Here is an 18990-nt window from a genome sequence, read left to right as displayed (position 1 = left end):
TCTTTTTGGCAGTGCTAGAGATCAAACCAGAGTCTCTGGTACGCCAGGCTGACATTCCACCACCGAGCCACACTCCCCCAGCTCTTTTGTTCATTTGAAATAGTGGGTTGGTTGTTTTTGCAGTTCTTTATATATTTTGGATACAAGTCCTTTATCAAATATGTGATTTCAGATATTTTATTCCAGAATATAGCTTATCTTTTCATGTTCTTGGTTGTGTCTTTGAAGAGCAGAAGTTTATAATTTTATGAAATCTAATTTGTTACATTTTATTTATTTTTATAGTTTATGGGCTTAGTAAATTATTGTCATGAAGATGTCTTTCTATGCTTGCTTTTTCTAAAACTTTTAAGATGTTGTGTCTTTCATTTAGGTCTATGCCCCATTTTGTGCTATTTTTATGGATGGAGGTAGATGTTAATTGAGGCATATGTATTTATATATTTATATGTGCACGTCTGGGTAGGAATATATACATACATCTATGTATGTAGATTTGTATGATTATTTTAACATTTGTTTAAAACTTGTTCTTTATCAATTGAATCTCCTTTGGACATTTGTTAAAAACAAAACTAAAAAACAGTATTGGCACATGTGTAAATCTATTTACGGTCTCTCCATCCTGTTCCACTGACCGACCTCTTGTCTGCCCAGGCTCTGATACCATACTGTTTTGATGGCTGTTTTCAGATAGTCTAATAGTCAGCAGGGGCAAGTTTTTCCACATTTCCTTCTCACTCACTTTCTAGATCTTTTGCATTTATAACTGAATTTTAGATTTAGAGATTAATTCCTACCTTAAAAAAAAAAAAAAAAAAGAAAAGCCTGGGGTTTTTGTTAGGAATGGATTGAATACTCCATTTATTTTGACCTTTCTTATACTTCTCGGCAATGGTTTTTAGTTTTCTGTGTGCATGTCCTGCACATCTTTGGTTAGATTTATCTGTAAGATTTTCATCATTTTGATGCAATAGCAACAAAGCAATTATATTGCTTTGAAATTTCAGGTTTGAATTATTCCTTATTAATATATAGAAAAACAGTTTTTAAGGATTTTCTTCAAAATACTTCTTAAGTAGCAATCTTATCAGACACTGTATTTGTGTTTTTTATTGTAGTAAGAATATTTAGCATAAGATCTACTCTCCTGACACGTTTTAAAGAGTGTACAATTGGTGACTGTAGGCACATTGATGGTGCATCCTACATCATTGGTAAACTCTTGTGTTTCTAGTAGTTGTTTTTATTCCATTGGGTTTTCTTTTTACATACGTGACCATGATATTGGCAAATAAAGTTAGATGTATTTCAATCTGGATGTCTCTGAATTATTTTTCTACTGTCTAGAAAATTTAAGGCAGTGTTTAACCAAAATGGTAGCAACGAGCAGTCTTCCTTAGTCCTGAATGCAGGGGTTAAGACACTTAGGGTTTTGCATTAAAGGATGAGGTTAGCTGTATGATAACTATGTGTCCTTTATCTGCTGGAGGAGTTTCTTCTGTTCTTGGTTTGTTGAACAGTTGTTTGTTCTCATTCATTTGTTTGCAGTACTGGGGTTTTGAGCTCAGGGCTCAGGCTTGGTAAGCAGGTACTCTACCACTTGAGCCACTCCACCAGCCCTTTTTCAAGATAGGGTCTTACAAACTGTTTGCCTGGGCTGGCTTCAAATCACTTTCCTCCTGATCTCTGCCTCCTGAGTAGCTAGGATTATAGGTGTGAGCCACTGGTGCCTGGCTGAACAGTAGTTTTTTGTTGTTGTTACTTTAATCAGAAAACTGAATGTTGGGTTTTTTTTTTTCTTTTTTAATTGTTGGGCTGGTGGGGGGTATATTGTGGCATTTACAAAAGTTCTGACAATATATCAGCTATGTCATACTTGAATTCACCCCCTTCCCCCAAATGTTGGATTTTTGTTGACTGATATCCTGGGTAACTTTGACTGGTTTTTGAGATGTTAAACTAAAGGACTATTCCTTGGATAAGCTTCTGATGGTCATGAGCTATTTACACACTAATTGGTTCAGTTTTGCTCAATTTTTTTTAAAGGTTTGGATTCATTCTCTCCCTCTCTCTTTCTTCTTCTTCTTCCTCTTCCTTCTTTTCTCTCTCCTCTCTCTCTCTCACCCTCCCTCCCTCCCTCCTCAGAGTAATAGTCTTTACAGCATGAGGACTATTCAAATTCTTCAGTTCCCTGGGAGATGTGTCTAGAATTTGGTAGTATTATTCCCTTCAATATTTGACAGTGGTTCCAGTGAAGTCATCTGAGTTTGGAGTTTTCTTTGTGGCAGTTTTGAAAAATAAATTCAATTTAATTGATTTAGAGCTATTGAGGTAATTTAGGTCTTTTGTGTTACTTGTTCATTTCATCTAAGCTGTCAAATTTACCAGCATAGAATTGGTTGTAATATTCCCTTAATATTTTTTGACTATATTTAGAATATTTAGTGATGTTACCTGTAAGGCCCCAACTCAAATTGGCCTAACCTATTCCATTTTGTAAAGGACTCCATCTTGTCTAACTTTTGGTTTGCAGAAGCAGTTTTTCTGAATTCAAGTGAAACCCCACTTGCATCTTTTTGATAACATATTATGACCGTACAATGTCACAGAAAGATTGTACAAGCTAACAAACAATTATCTTGACAAAACATTGAGAAACTGACCACCCCAGCTGCTTCCAGGAATAACCTAGCTAAACCACAAACAAACAAACAAACCCAAGGCCACAGCAGTGTACTGCTTCTACATGCTTCCTTCAAATGCTTATAAACCCCAGCACTAGCCTCATTCGGGGCTGATTCTTCTTAGTACAGGCCCCTTTCCTCCCTTGGAAAGTGAGTAAAACTTTGCTTCTGTTTCAACTCTCGCTTTTCTGTGAAGTTCTTCACATCCTTTGCACCAGCTCATGGACTGGGACCTAACATCAGGTTGGTAGTATTTTTTTAAGTCTTCTATTCTCTTACTAATTTTGTATCTACATATTCTGCCAGTTACTGAGAGAGAAGTGTTGAAATCTTTGACAAAATGACAATTTTTCTACTTTTTAAAAATTCTATTGAGGTAGGCTAAAATTAGGGAAAGTTCAGGACTCATAGAAAAATGTTACATCTTAGATTAACCATGCTTGGCTCAGGAAACACCCATGCCCCTCCCAACTCACTGATTATTGGATGGGGATCACCTGGCTCTCCCCTTCCTGTAGGTTACTGTAGGTTTTAAAAGCACCTGAAGAGCAGGCACACAGATTCCCCCTGGGCCCCACTATGCTCCCCTTTGTATTTTCCTTTCTAACACGACTCCATTTATTCAATGGAGAACTCTAATGGAGTTCCTAATTAACTCCATTTACACCCACATGTCCTGCCGTGGATTCTTCCTGGTGAGATACAAAGAGGTCTTCTGATCACAGACTGCACCAGCACCATTGGCACTATCACTTTGGGATTTTATGTTTTTTGGGGCTTTGTGCTTAGGTGCATAAATACTAAATTGTTTTGCACTCTTGATGGAAAGCTATATCATGGTATTTGTTGTTTATTCTTTTGTTTTTTAAATTCATTTTCCTCTTTTTTTTTTTCCTGCCTCCTTTCAGTTGAGCATTTTTTATGATTCTGTTTTTTCTCCTTTGTTGGTTTATTAGCTATAACTCTTTGTCATGTTATTTTAGTAGGCTTGTGGCTCTTAAATTTATAATTTTACATATATGTACATATGTATAGTTGTTATCTTTCATAAAGTTTAAGAAAATTAATAATAATAAAAAAAAATCACTGTATATTCTCAGGCAGTTGCAACTTCTAACTTCCTTCCTTCCTTTCTCTCAAGCCAGGCTTCTATCTGGAATAATTTTTCCTCTGCTCCAAGTCCCTTCTTTATATTTCTAGTATTGCAGGTCTGCTGGTCATAAATTCTTTCAGATTTTGTGTGTGGAAGTCTTTGTTTCACCTTTGTTTTTACAAGATATTTAAAAAAAATAATTTAAAAAGAATTCCAGGTGAACAGTTTTTTTATATTCCTATAAATATGCTTGAGAATTTTTCTGGAACATAGTTAAATTTTGGGGGAACAGTTTAATCCTCATGGGTCTTGAGTTTAAACTTGCTTAGGTGGGACCAGGGAAGCATTTAATCTAGGGTTAACTCTTTCCTAAAAATGATGAAAGACCCATTGTAGTACTCAACAATGCCCTGTGAATCATAGGTGTTTTTTTTTTTTTCATTCCAGCAGCTGGAAAATGCCACTAATATTTTCCTCCATATTCCTTGTATTCTGTCTCACTGGGCCTCTCTACCCATACTTCTATTGCCCTCCTACCCCAGCATGAATGACACATATTTTGACAACACTTATATTGTTAATGGCAAAAGGTATTTCCAGAAGACCTTGGTTCTGGCCCTCTGGCCTGGAAGAATCCAAGCAGAACAGGTGGGAGTAAATGGGGTTTGCTAAAATTTAAGGAAGAGAAATATAAAGGGAGCATGGTGTGGCCCAGGTGGAGTCTTCTGGCAAAGAGAGAGCTTTTCTTGTTAGGCACTTTTAAACCTACAGTAACCCCGGAGAAGGGCAGAACCAGGAGATTTCCATCCAATAATCAGGAGTGGGGAGGGGCAGGGGTGGTTCTGGCCAGATGAGGGTGGTCTGGCACATCCCTGGGTAACCTACATATAAGTCCTAAACTTTCCCTACTTCTAGCCTGCCTCAGGATGTCACAGGTCTTGCCACCTGTAGTTATTCCCAAGTGAAAAGGCCACTTTGGTGCAGAATGGGGTCATGAAACCAAACTCCTCAACTGTACTCAGTCCTGTCTTTCTATCAGTGTACCAATATGAAGAGAAAAGGCCACACCAAGAAAGCAGTTTTTTACAGCAGCACTCTGATTATATGATTCCCCTCCCCGCTGCCCATCACCCTCTCTGGAGGCCACCCACAGCGGTCTCTTCTTTATTCTCCTTTCTCTAGTCAGCCAAGGATGTGCCTTTGTTCCTTTATCTTGCCTTGTTCAGGAATGTTATCTATGTGGAGGCCTAATTTGTTGCAACATCCCCCTCATCTCCCCAAGACCTTCAGTGTACTGCTTTCTTATCAAGGTCAAGTCTACTCCCCTCCCTCAGGAATTTACTCCTTATCTATGGAGCAGTGATGCATTTTATTCCACAACACCAAGGGCCAAGAAAGGTAACATTCTTTTAGTTATCTAAATCAAGTTGAATCTGACATAGCAGGAAATTCAATCTCTGTCCTTTGCAGAACTTCTTTTACTGTCCATCTGACTCCATGTGGCCAGGCAGGCTCCTGATGATTGCAGCCCAGCATTTGCAGAGGAGTCAACTTGTCTCCAACCTAGATGAAACAGTTAAAGGCTCATTATCCCAGCCCCGATGTTCACTTGAATAGGAAATGCTGAGGCTTCAGAGCCAAACTTAAGCAAGGCAGGCGCTATGGTTCTCATGGCTAAAGTGCTAACTGTTCAGGTACCACACAGCCACTGACAACCACTATCTTCACAGGCCAGTCTTTTTGTTTGTAGGAACCTTAAAGGACTTCATCATTGTCATGTTGTTGGATAAATATCCACCTTCCCCATCTTTGTCATTGTAGCTTCTACAACAGAATGCTATTGATGATGTGTCTTAAACAGCAAGCATTTATTTTTTTACGGTTTTGAAGCCTAGGAAGTCCACCATCAAATTGTTGACAAATCAGGTATCTGTAAGGGTCTGCTTCCTGGTTTGTTCACTGCTGTCTTTGTGTTTCCTAACATGTGGAGAGAAGAGAGAGGAAGGGCAAGCTCTCTCATGTCTTCTTACAGAGACACCAATCTTACTCATGGAAACTCCACCCTCTTGACCTCATCGACCTCATCACCTCCCACAGGCAATACTTCCTGATACCATCACATTGGGAGTTAGCATTTCAACACAGTAATTTTGTAGGGACACAAATATTCACCCATAGCATCCCTTCAGTTCATATTGCTTGTACAAACTCAAGAAACTTTCACTTCTCCCCGTCCAGGATTATCCATCATAACATCTCTCAAAGAGTTGATATCTTGGGGAAAAATTATGTAGGAAGGACATCGTCTTTGCATGGCAAGTTTGCCTTTAATCCTGACCCACAAAAACTACACTAAGACAACATCATGCAAAGACACAGCTATTGTCATGAGCTTAAAAATGGAGGTTAATCTGAAGTGGGGAAAACACGCACATTCTTAACTGAATCCTGTGGTTTCTGCCACTTATTAACCGAGTGACTCTAGACAAGTCTTATTTTCATCTGTAAACTGAGGATTATACAAACATCTGACTTCTGAGAGTTGTTCTGCAGATTAAATGAGTTAATAGAGCTAAGCTGCTTAGAACAGTGCTATGCAAGTGCTAGCTATTGTTTTTATCAGCTAGTTATGCTGCTGGTGACAGTTCCTCTGTGCTGTGTGTTCTACACAGTGGGATACAACATATATGGAGCATCCAAAGTCAGCACTTAGGGTGAGTATTGTGTGTAGCTAGAGTCACTTCTGAATTCCCTTGGAGACACACCATCATATTTCTAATAAGTCCAACCCAGCTAGTTTTCCTACCAGCATTGAATCCAATTGTGCTGTCATGGTTGAACACCAGATGAAGGTGTTGCCTGCAGATTTATACCTCCCCTCTGACAGTGAAGCTGGAATAGGCACTCATTTAGTGAAAAACTGCAGAATCATCCATACTGCTTAATTTTTTTTGCCCCTCTTTCTCATGAGTGTACATAATTGAATTCATCTAAGTTAAACCTGAGTAAGTTTTGACTCCCAGGTTGCCTAAAGTCCATCTCAGACTAAGCATAGCTGGGTAGGAAATTAAAGTCCCTTTCTGTTTCAGGGGTCCTTAATGATGCCTCTGGCCAGGCCTGGGAGAGAATGAAAAGTTCAACACCCCCTTCCCATTCTCATGAAGACAGATCATCTATCTCCATCTTTCTCCTCTTTTAGGAAATGATAATAAACTGACTTCATTGAAGTCTCCTCTCTCCTTGTCACAGTCCTTGGTGGACACTTGGTGGACCTTATGCTCAGCATGGAGGCCTGTGCATTGGGCTTCTATAAGGGATGTTCTTCAACTCTTGTGGTGACTTTACAAGAATTATTCAACTGTATGTGGCAGCTGAACCTCACCTATAGTTTTTGCTCATATAAAGATAGATTCTTCTAAAAGAGATAATGCAGGCAAGACCTTAAATACACTTACACTTAAATACAGGAAACATAAAAACTGAGAAAATGATACATGGGAGTGGGTACTCCAAAATTGGAGTTTTCTTTTGCCTCTGTCACTAGTTTCCTGGATGGGCTCTTGCGAGTCCCTTCCTGTTTCTGAGGCTCAGCTTTCTTATCTGTAAGATGAGAGGGTTATACATGATGACTGCAGCTCCATCATCCTGTGTTCTGTGGTTCCACTTAATCAGTCTGAATTCTTCCTTGAATGTTTCCCATTACAGGAATAGCTGGGAGGAACGGGGCAGAAAATGTTAGAGTCTTTATGCATGTAACAGGTGGATTTGAATCTATCATGTCAGCTCCAAGAATCATTCAATCCCATCCACCTCACACAGGATTGGTTCAAGTATAGGCATGTGACCTAAGATGGTCCAATGAGAATCACTTCTTGGACTTTTGATAGAACTGTTAAAAAAGAGGCACTCTCTTTCCTCCAGTATTGGAAACTAATACACCTGGAGGTGGTGATGGTCATCTTTGACATAATATGAAGAAAGCATGCAGGAAATGAGGCTGACGTACACATAAAAAGAGAGAGAGAAAGAGAGAGAGAGAAGTAGATGGTATCTTTATGACATCACTGAGTTCCTCAACCCCAGCCTTTCCCCCAAGTTTTGAAGTTTTTAGAGCCACTAAAGAATCTTTTGCTGGATATTTGTGAATTAAGATTCTGTGATCTGCCTCTGAACGTTGACGCTTCTGTTGCAGTGTTGAACAGAAGAATTTACTTTTTTCCAGATGGCATGATTAGTCTTGGAAATGAGAGGAGTGCAATTTCAGCTAGCAGAGGGTAGTGCTGAAAGAAAGAATGAACCCAAGGACTATGCTATACTTTTTAAACTTTTTCTCATTTAATTACATAACCCTATAAGGAAAGTGCTATTTTTATTATCTCCACTTTTAAATTGAGGAATCTGTAGAACAGATTCAGGAGTTAACTGAGACTACAGAATAGGTAGCTGAGTTGAAGTTTAACACCAGACCCTTGGTCTCCTGAGTATGAGCTCTTGAAGGTTGAGCGAAAGTTCTGGGATGAGGGTTCTTTCCTAATCCCTTACCTAGCTTCCCACATAGTTGTGTGGAGTTGTAATGTCAGTCAGGGGCCGCTGGGCTCCAGTGCATTGCTGAAGGGAGAAGAGCAGATGGTGAGATCTCTAAGTAAATGAGTGATGTGGTTGAAACTGAAGCCTGGACGATAAATACCTTCCATGATCCATCCCACACAAACCAAGAAGGAAACAGTTGTCCATAGAAAAATTTTTTTTAATGCATGAAATTTTTTTTTTTGCAATTTTCAAGAATCGTGATGTAGGCACACAGTTTTAAACTATTGAATTATTTAGCAATAAATTTCACAATGAGAATGTGTTACATATAACCACATCAACATTTTATGAAGCACATTGAAATTTATTAGTTATCAGTGCAATATGTTTCAGCATATCTGTTCATGATAGTCCAATATATCATTTTAATATTTCCTTTCACATGCAATATACATGAACTCACAGATGCTGAGCTTGCTCCCATGGTTTTCTACGATTTTTTTTCTCATTTTCTTTGGTTTTCCTTTATTTCTTCTCTGCTTTGTCTCCTGTGCATTAATCTTCTCATTGTACCCTCACTTGACTGTAAGGAAATGCTCCATGAAGGGTGGATGTTATATTGCATGTTAGATCTTATATTTCTCTGGTGCTTAGGAAGGTGCTTAATAAAGTCTGTTAAGTGAATGCATGGTATAATAATTCAGTTATCTCATTATAAAAATACTACTCAAAGTGTGAATAAGTAATTTTGAAACCAACCTTGTAAATTAAAGTTAAAATACATCTTGACAATCGAATTTTTTCTAAGTATACAGCTATATGAACTATCACAGATCGAGTGCTTTAACCACCACTCAGATCAAGAAATAAGCCTTCACAACCTTTCCCTCTAGGTAACTACTATTTTGACTTCTATTTCATGAATCAATTCTGCCTGGTTTTGAGTCTGAGTTAACAGAACCATACAGTGTATTTTTCATGTCTGGCTTAAAAACTCAACATCATTTCAGCTATAGAGTTTAATGTAGCAGTGATTTTTTTTCCCTTTTCATTGCTGTATAAAATTTCATTATAATGATATATCATAATTTACTGTTTCATTCTACTGTTGATGGACATTTGAATTATTGGTGATTTCTTCCTACTATGAAAAATGCCATCATAAACATTTTTGTATGTGTTTATTGGTGCACAGATGCATCCATCCATCCTGGGTTTGCAATCAGGAGTAGAATTGTCTAGTCACTTAGGCATTCGTGTTTTCAGCTTTGGTAAGTATTGCCAAATGGTTTCCAAAGCTCTTATATTAATTCATGGTGTCAGTTCTCTACAGTGAAAGGCCACCAGGAATATACCTATAATTGAACAAATTAGGTTCATTGATTCATTGCAACAAAGGAGAATTGCACACCATGAGTATTGTGGGGTGTCTCAGGAAAAAGGTGTTAGAAAGAATTATTATAGGGTTTAGGTTTCTGTCAGGTGTTTCAGAGGAGGGTTCAAAGTAGCCAGGCTTTACCTGTGATTGGATAATTCCATGACTGACTTTCTAAATTGTCTTAACCCAGAAAGTAGAAAGAAAGGGGTGAGGCTAAACTGGAACTTGTAGCGAAGCAGCATTTACTCATCTAAGCCAAGATATTGGCTTATAACAGGGCTGTTTTGACAAAATACCACAAGTGGGTGGCTTAAAACTACAAAAATTTATTTTCTCACAGTTCTGGAGGCTGAAAGTCAGAAATCAAGGTGTTAACAGGGTTGGTTCCTTTTTGTAGACACTGAGGGTGAATTTGTTCATTCCTCTCTCCTTGATTCTGGCCACAGCTGGCAGTCCTTGGTGTATCTTGATGTGGAGATGTGTGTTTCTCTAGGAACTGTTTCTTGCAGGGACTTCAATCATACTGGATTGATTGACTTCATTTTAACTTGGTTATGTCTGCAAAGGCCTGTTTTCTGAAGAAGGTCAGATGAACAGGTATTGGGGATTATGGCTTCAACATACTCAAGGGGTATAATTTAACCCATAACAGCTGAGATTTGGAGTGTTTGGTCATTTTTTTGTGACTTGAAAAGTGTTGTCATTTTTTCTGTGTTCAGATGTGATTTTGGAGAGGTCTCACAGTCAGGTGCAATAGGATATTATGTTCCACAGAATAACCTGGCCAGCATTCTGCTGTCAGGGCTTTTCTCCATTCTTTGTAACTTCACAACACTTGGTCTTTTCATTCTTTTGAATTTCAGTTTTGCTGGTCTGTGTGTACTGACCTTTCATTGTAGTTGTATTTGTGTATCTTTCCTAACAATGGGATTGAGCACATGCTCATGTGTTTAAGGGCTGCGTGAATATCTTCTTTCATAAAAGGTTTGCTCAAGCCTATTGCCCATTTCTGTATTAGGTTGTCTGCCTTTTTCTTATTATACTACTTTAAGTATAGAATAAGTTCTTTTTCTATTATGTATATTGTGAAAATGTTCAGCTGAAGTGTGGTTGCCTTTCTAGTCTCCTAGTGTGTCTTTTGATTAATAGAATTTCCTGATTTTAGTGCAGTTAAGTGTCAATAAAATTCCTTGCTGACTAGTTTTTTTGTTCCCTTATAACACTAGGTATTATTTTTTGAAGTAGACTGGTCAGTAAGATGGATGATCAATAAAATAATGAGCTTTATTTTCAGAAGTGGAATGTAAGTTTGGTCAAAATAGTGTGTATTTATGCAATAACCATTTATACATATGTTTTCAAATATGCCACAAAAAGTAGTCCTCAAGAAAATCATACCCACATATATGTATACACACACACATGCACACACACGGAATTCCTAAAGGGTTTTAGGCAATGGGAATAACTAGGTTGTGCTCAGTGAGGTTAGTCATACACAAGTTTGTGTAAAGTCTTATTGTTGAAGGAGTATAACAGATATAATAACAACAGCCCATTGGTTTTTTTTTTTTTTGGCAGTACTGGGGGTTTGAACTCAGGCCTTTGTGCTTGCCAGGCAGGTGCTCTACCACTTGAACCATGCCTCCAGTCAACTTTTTAGACCATTTCCTGTGTGCCAATGTGCAAAGCCCTAGACATGTGTCAGCTGATTTTACCTCGTAACAGTTCAGTACTGTTACCATTTTATAAATATGGAAATGAGGGCTAGGAAGCATTAAATAAATTCCCCTGTGTCATTCAAGAGGTGGAGCTAGGTCTTGAGTGCTTGCTTCTGACTGGTACACCATCCTGCCTTTCTTTTCTATGCCTCAGAGCTCTAGAGGAGAAATTAGGAAACAAGGACTTAGATCTTGTTTTTTTTTTTTCATTCATATGTTCATACAATGTTTAGGTCAATTCTCCTCCCTTCCTTTACACCCTCCATTGTCACCCAGCCCCCTCCCTCTCCCCCCCTACCCCCTCGCTACCCGGCAGAAACTATTTTGCCCTTATCTCTAATTTTGTTGAAGAGAGAATATAAGCAATAACAGGAAGGACCAAGGATTTTTGCTGGTTGAGATAAGGATAGCCAAACAGGGAGTTGACTCATTAATTTCCTGTGCATGTGCGTTACCTTCTAGGTTAATTCTTCTTGATTTAACCTTTTCTCTAGTTCCTGGTCCCCTTCTCCTATTGGCCATAGTTGCTTTAAAGTATCTGCTTTAGTTTCTCTGCGTTGAGGACAACAAATGCTATCTAGTTTTTTAGGTGTCTTACCTATCCTTACCCCTCCCTTGTGTGCTCTTGCTTTTATCACGTGATCAAAGTCAAATCCCCTTGTTGTGTTTGCCCTTGATCTAATGTCCGCATATGAGGGAGAACATACGATTTTTGGTCTTTTGGGCCAGGCTACCTCACTCAGAATGATGTTCTCCAATTCCATCCATTGTGTATAAATACCACATTTTATTGATCCATTCGTCAGTAGTGGGGCATCTTGGGTTTCCATAACTTGGCTATTGTGAATAGTGCCGCAATAAACATGGATGTGCAGGTGACTCTGGAGTAACCTCTGTCACAGTCTTTGGGTATATCCCCAAGAGTGGTATTGCTGGATCAAACAGTAGATCAATGTTTAGCTTTTTAAGTAGCCTTCAAATTTTTTTCCAGAGTGGTTGTACTAGTTTACATTCCCACCAGCAGTGTAAGAGGATTCCTTTTTCCCTGCATCCTTGCCAACACCTGTTGTTGGTGGTGTTCCTAATGATGGCTATTCTAACAGGGGTGAGGTGGAATCTTAGTGTGGTTTAATTTGCATTTCCTTTATTGCTATAGATGGTGAGCACTTTTTCATGTGTTTCTTGGCCATTTGAATTTCTTCTTTTGAGAAAGTTCTGTTTAGTTCACTTGCCCATTTCTTTATTGGTTCATTAATTTTAGGAGAATTTAGATTTTTAAGTTCTCTATATATTCTGGTTATCAGTCCTTTGATATATAGCTGGCAAATATTTTCTCCCACTCTGTGGGCAAATATTTTCTCCCACTCTGTGGGTGTTCTCTTCAGTTTAGAGACCATTTCTTTTGATGAACAGAAGCTTTTTAGTTTTAAGAGGTCCCATTTATCTATGCTATCTCTTAGTTGCTGTGCTGCTGGGGTTTCGTTGAGAAAGTTCTTACCTATACCTACTAACTCCAGAGTATTTCCTACTCTTTCCTGTACCAACTTTAGAGTTTGGGGTCTGATATTAAGATCCTTGATCCATTTTGAGTTAATCTTGGTATAGGGTGATATACATGGATCTAGTTTCAGTTTTTTGCAGACTGCTAACCAGTTTTCCCAGCAGTTTTTGTTGAAGAGGCTGCTATTTCTCCATCGTCTATTTTTAGCTCCTTTGTCAAAGACAAGTTGGTTATAGTTGTGTGGCTTCATAACTGGGTCCTCTATTCTGTTCCACTGATCTTCATGTCTGTTTTTGTGCCAGTACCATGCTGCTTTTATTGTTATTGCTTTGTAATATAGTTTGAGGTCAGGTATTGTGATACCTCCTGCATTGTTCTTTTGACTGAGTATTGCCTTGGCTATTCATGGCTTCCTGTGTTTCCATATAAATTTCACAGTAGATTTTTCAATCTCTTTAATGAATGTCATTGGAATTTTGATGGGAATTGCATTAAACATGTAGATTACTTTGGGGAGTATAGACATTTTTACTATGTTGATTCTACCAATCCATGAGTATGGGAGATCTCTCCACTTTCTATAGTCTTCCTCAATCTCTTTCTTCAGAAGTTTATAGTTTTCCTTGTAGAGGTCTTTCACATCTTTTGTTAGGTTTACACTTAGGTATTTGATTTTTTTTGAGGCTATTGTAAGTGGAATTGTTTTCATACATTCTTTTTCAGTTTGTTCATTATTAGTGTATAGAAATGCTAATGATTTTTCTATGTTGATTTTATATATTGATACCTTGCTGTAGCTATTGATGATGTCTAGAAGCTTCTGAGTAGAGTTTTTTGGGTCTTTAAGGTATAGGATCATGTCCTTTGCAAATAGGGATATTTTGACAGTTTCTTTACCTATTTGTATTCCTTTTATTCCTTCCTCTTGCCTAATTGCTCTGGCTAGGAATTCCAGTACTATGTTGAATAGGAGTGGAGATAGTGGGCATCCTTGTCTGGTTCCTGATTTTAGAGGGAATGGTTTCAGTTTTTCTCCGTTAAGTATAATGCTGGCTTTAGATTTGTCATATATAGCTTTTATAATGTTGAGGAACTTTCCTTCTATTCCTAGTTTTCTTAGAGCTTTTATCATGAAATGGTGTTGGATCTTATCAAAGGCTTTTTCTGCATCTATTGAGATGATCAAGTGGTTTTTGTCTTTGCTTCTGTTAATGTGGTTTATTACATTTATTGATTTTTTGTATGTTGAACCACCCCTGCATCCCTGGGATGAAGCCTACTTGGTCATGGTGAATAATCTTTTTGATGTGTTATTGAATTCGGTTTGCCATTATTTTGTTGAGGATTTTTGCATCAATGTTCATTAAGGAGATTGGCCTATAGTTCTCCTTTTTGGAGGTATCTTTGCCTGGTTTTGGGATAAGTGTAATACTGGCTTCATAAAATGTGTTAAGCAGTTTTCCTTCCCTTTCTATTTCATGGAATAGTTTAAGAAGGGTTGATGTCAGTTCTTCTTTAAAGGTCTGAGAGAATTCAGCAGAGAATCCATCAGGTCCTGGACTTTTCTTTTTGGGGAGACTCTTGATTGCTGCTTCAATTTCATTTTGTGTTATAAATCTATTCAGTTTATTAATATCCTCTTGGTTCAGTTTTGGATGATCATATGTATCTAAAAACCTTTCTATTTCTTTAAGATTTTCGAATTTATTTGAATATAGGTCCTCGAAGTAGTCTCTGATGATTTCCTGGTCTGCAATGGTGTTTGTTGTTATCTCCTCTTTTGCATTCCTGATTCTACTAATTTGGGTTTTTTCTCTCCTCATGTTAGTCAGGTTTGCCAGCGGTCTGTAGATCTTGGTTTTTTTTTTTTCAATGAACCAACTTTTTTTTCATTAATTCTTTGTATGATTTTTTTGGTTTCTATTTCATTGATTTCAGCTCTTATTTTTATTATTTCTCTCCTTCTATTTGTTTTGGGATTTGCTTCTTGTTTTTCTCGGAGTTTGAGATGTATCATTAGGTCAATGATTTGGGATCTTTCAGTCTTTTTAATATAAGCACTCATAGCTATAAACTTTCCTCTCAGGACTGCTTTTGCTATGTCCCATAGGTTCTGGTAGGTTGTGTTTTCATTTTCATTGACTTCCAGGAACTTTTTAATTTCCTCTTTTATTTCATCAATGACCCATTGTTCATTAAGCAATGAGTTATTCAGTTTCCAACTGCTTGCATGTTTTTTGTCTTTATTTTTGTTGTTGAGTTCTACTTTTACTGCATTGTGATCAGATAGTATGCATGGTATAATTTCTATTTTCTTATATTTGCTGAGACTTGCTTTGTGCCCTAGGATATGATCTATTTTGGAGAAGGTTCCATGGGCTGCTGAGAAGAATGTATATTGTGTAGAGGTTGGATGAAATGTTCTGTAGACATCAACTAGGTCCATTTGATCTATGGTATATTTTAGATCTAGGATTTCTTTATTGATATTTTGTTTGGATGACCTATCTAATGATGATAATGGGGTGTTAAAGTCTCCCACAACCACTGTGTTGGAGTTAATATATGCTTTTAGGTCCTTCAGGGTATGTTTGATGAAATTGGGTGCGTTGACATTGGGTGCATATAGGTTGATAATTGTTATTTCCTTTTGGTCTATTTCCCCTTTTATTAGTATGGAATGTCCTTCTTTTTCTCGTTTGATCAATGTAGGTTTGAAGTCTACTTTGTCAGAGATAAGTATTGCTACTCCTGCCTGTTTTGGGGGCCATTGGCTTGGTAAATCTTCTTCCAGCCTTTCATCCTAAGCATATGCTTATTTCTGTTGGTGAGATGGGTCTCCTGTAAGCAACAAATTGTTGGAGCTTCCTTTTTAATCCATTTCGTCAAATGGTGCCTTTTGATGGGTGAATTAAGTCCGTTAACATTGAGTGTTAGTACTGATAGGTATGTGGTGATTCCTGTCATTTAGTTGTCTTAGTTGTTTGAAGGTTTGATTGTGTGTACCTAAGTTGAGGTTACTCTCTACTTTCTTGCTTTTTCTTTTCCTGTGGTTTGGTGCTTCCTGTCCTTTCATGGTTATGTTGGGTTTCACTTTCTGTGTGCAGAATCCCTTGCAGAATCTTTTGTAGTGGTGGCTTTGTGGTCACATATTGTTTTAGTTTCTGCTTATCATGGAAGACGTTTATTGCTCCATCTGTTTTGAATGATAGTTTTGCTGGGTAGAGTATCCTGGGGTTGAAGTTATTTTCATTCAGTGCCCGGAAGATCTCACCCCATGCTCTTCTTGCTTTTAATGTTTCTGTTGAGAAGTCTACTGTGATTTTGATGGGTTTACCTTTGTATGTTATTTGTTTTTTCTCTCTTACAGCCTTCAATATTCTTTCTTGAGTCTCTGTGCTTGTTGCTTTAATGATGATATGTCGTGGGGTAGTTCTGTTTTGGTCTGGTGTGTTTGGTGTTCTGGAGCACTCTTGCATCTGTATGGGTATAGATTTCTCTGGATTTGGGATATTTTCTGTTATTATTTTGTTGAATATGTTACGCATTCCCTTCACTTGCACCTCTTCCTCTTCTTCAATGCCCATGATTCTCAAGTTTGGTCTTTTGATGGAGTCGGTGAGTTCTTGCATTTTCTTTTCACAGGTCTTGAGTTGTTTAACTAATAGTTCTTCGGTTTTTCCTTTAATTACCATTTCATCTTCGAGTTCTGAGATTCTGTCTTCTGTTTGTTCTATTCTGCTGGATTGGCCTTCCGTTTTGTTTTGCATTTCTGTTTCATTCTTTTTTCTGAGATTTTCCATATCCTGAGTCATTTCCTCTTTATTGTTTTCTATTTGTGTCCTGAGTTCTTTTATCTCTTTATTAATTGTTTTCTTTGTTTCACTTTTGTGTTTATACAGTGCTTCTATGGCTTCTTTTATTTCTTCTTGTGCTTTTTCAAATTCTCTATTTTTGTTGTCTTGGAATTTCTTGAGTGTCTCTTGCACATTTTGGTTGACCATATCCAGTATCATCTCTATAAAATTCTCATTGAGTACCTGTAGGATTTCTTCTTTCAGATTGGTCTTGTGGGCTTCATTGGGTTCTTTGGCATAGTTTATCTTTATTTTGTTTGAGTCTGGATCTGAGTATCCATTTTCTTCATTTCCCTCTGGTTCCTGTACTTATTTTTTGCTGTTTTTTCTGTCTTCCTGTCATTGCCCTTGGTGTTGTTGTCCCTGTACTGTGTGCAATTAAGTATTTTCTAGCTTGTAATAATAACAATGGTGATATTTAGAATGGAAGGTGAGAGGAGATGGAAAGCAAAGAAGTTAAAGAAAAAGGGAAAAACAAACAAGTAGGAAAAAACAAAACAAAGAAACAAAAAAGTTTCAAAGATATAAACAGGGGGACATAGTGTACTAATCGACAGTAAGCTGAACAGGCATTAGAGAGACAGAGAGAGGATTGAAAAAAAAATAAATGAAAAAAAAATCTCCAAGTTGAAATGCAAGAAAGTTTCAGTCTTAATAATTGTGGTGTTAGTCCCTCAGCCTCCAATCCTGGAGATGGTGTTTCAGAAGTAGTTCTGTCGTCTCATCAAAGGGGAAAAAAACCAAACCAAACCAAACAAAACAACACAAAACAAAAAAAAAAAAACACCACAAAGTGTCCCAAGTTCAAATGCAATACAGTTTCAGTAAGTTTTTCAGCATGAAAGTGTAGTTCTGTTGTTGTTTCATCAAAGGAAGAAAGAAAAAAAAAAGAGTCTGGAGACAGTTCTGAGAATGGTATCTGCGGCTGTGGCTTGCCTGCCTGCTGCTGTCAGCCTGCTGTTGCTGGAGGTGTTGTTTATGCAGATCTCAGGAGTGAGCTTAGCTCTCACCTGGCCCTGCAGGCTGTTTACTTAGAGTTCTCCTGGGTCGGCTGCCACTGCTACAAGCTTTCCCTTTTCCAAGCACACTGGGGGAGGTGACACTGCACCTGCTTTCTCCAGCCAGCATGTTTATTTACAGTTCACATGGGAAGTGGGTCTTCCCCCCTCTCCTGTGGAGTTTTCCTCCCACCACCACTGTTACAAGCTTTCCTGCTCCTGGTTGCTGGGTGTGTGCCGCCCGCTCCTGCTTTCTCCAGCCAACTTGTTGAGAGGGATTTCCCCTCACTCCCTCTTCAGCGCTCAGGGGGCCCTGCCCTCTTTGCTATGTGTCTTTTTTGTTTTTATTGCTTATTAATCAGTTTTTTTTCCTTTTTTCCCTAGGTGGGGGTCGGTCTGTCCAGGGGGCTATGCTGATCTGGCCCAGGGTTGTCTGTTTGAGTACCACAGTACCGCTTAGCTCACCTTGTGGTCTGTGTCTTCCCAAGTGGTCTGGGTGCTGGAGTCTGGTGGTGGCATGGGGGCCCTCCTGGTTTCTCCGTTTAATGTGAAGTGGAGATGCTGTGCGCAGGCTGGAGGTGTGGAGGAGTCAAAGTTTTGCCTCTTCTCGGTGGTTTTTCCTGTAAGGTGTATCTCCAGTGTCTCTCCAAGATTTTACTTTAGGAGGCAGCTTTCTGCTTCCTCCCTGTAGCCTCCATTTTGGAATCTCTAGATCTTGTTTTGGCTTACTATGGCTATGCACCAAACCACTGCAGAGTAGGTGATGTAAACACAACACTGGTTTATTATGCTCATAGATCTCGTAGAACAGGAATTTAGAAGAGGCTCAGCAGGAAGGCCTTCTCTGCTCCATGATGTCTGCAGTCTTATCAGAGAAGGCTTAAAATCTGCTGCCTCCATCTCTGGTTCCCACCCAGTCAGCCAAGGCCCTTCTTGCTCACCTCTCTTGGCAGCTCAATGTCTGGGGATTAATCCCAGCTGTTTGCTGAAGGTCTCAGCTGGGGCACCTACACAGGTAGTCATTCTGCATGACCAAATGTGGTTTCCTTTCCATATGGTAGCCGAGTTCCCAAAGCAAAGGTCTCAGAAGAAGAAGGTGAAACTTCCATACTGATTTCCATAGTGTCTGGACTAATTTACATTCCCACCAAGAGCATGTAAGGGTTCTTCTTCCCTGAATTCTTGCCAGCATTTAATGTTGTTAGTTTCCTTGATGGTAGCCATT

At 38.5% G+C, this 18990-nt stretch overlaps 1 protein-coding gene across 1 annotated transcript in view; it reads left to right on the top strand.

Annotated features, from left to right (window-relative positions):
* Nucleotides 1-2791: 2791 nt before the first annotated feature.
* Cdh13 (cadherin 13) overlaps nucleotides 2792-18990 on the top strand; it is a 1135782-nt gene continuing 1119583 nt past the window's right edge. Inside the window, exon 1 of the mRNA XM_074055575.1 lies at nucleotides 2792-2930. The gene's annotated coding sequence lies outside the window, so the exon portion shown is untranslated. The remainder of the gene's footprint in view (nucleotides 2931-18990) is intronic.

The sequence above is a fragment of the Castor canadensis genome, chromosome 15, assembly GCF_047511655.1.
Source record: "Castor canadensis chromosome 15, mCasCan1.hap1v2, whole genome shotgun sequence".
Lineage (NCBI taxonomy): Eukaryota > Metazoa > Chordata > Mammalia > Rodentia > Castoridae > Castor > Castor canadensis.
Note: the sequence above shows the minus strand (reverse complement) of the source record. Positions and strands in the feature narration are given on the sequence as shown.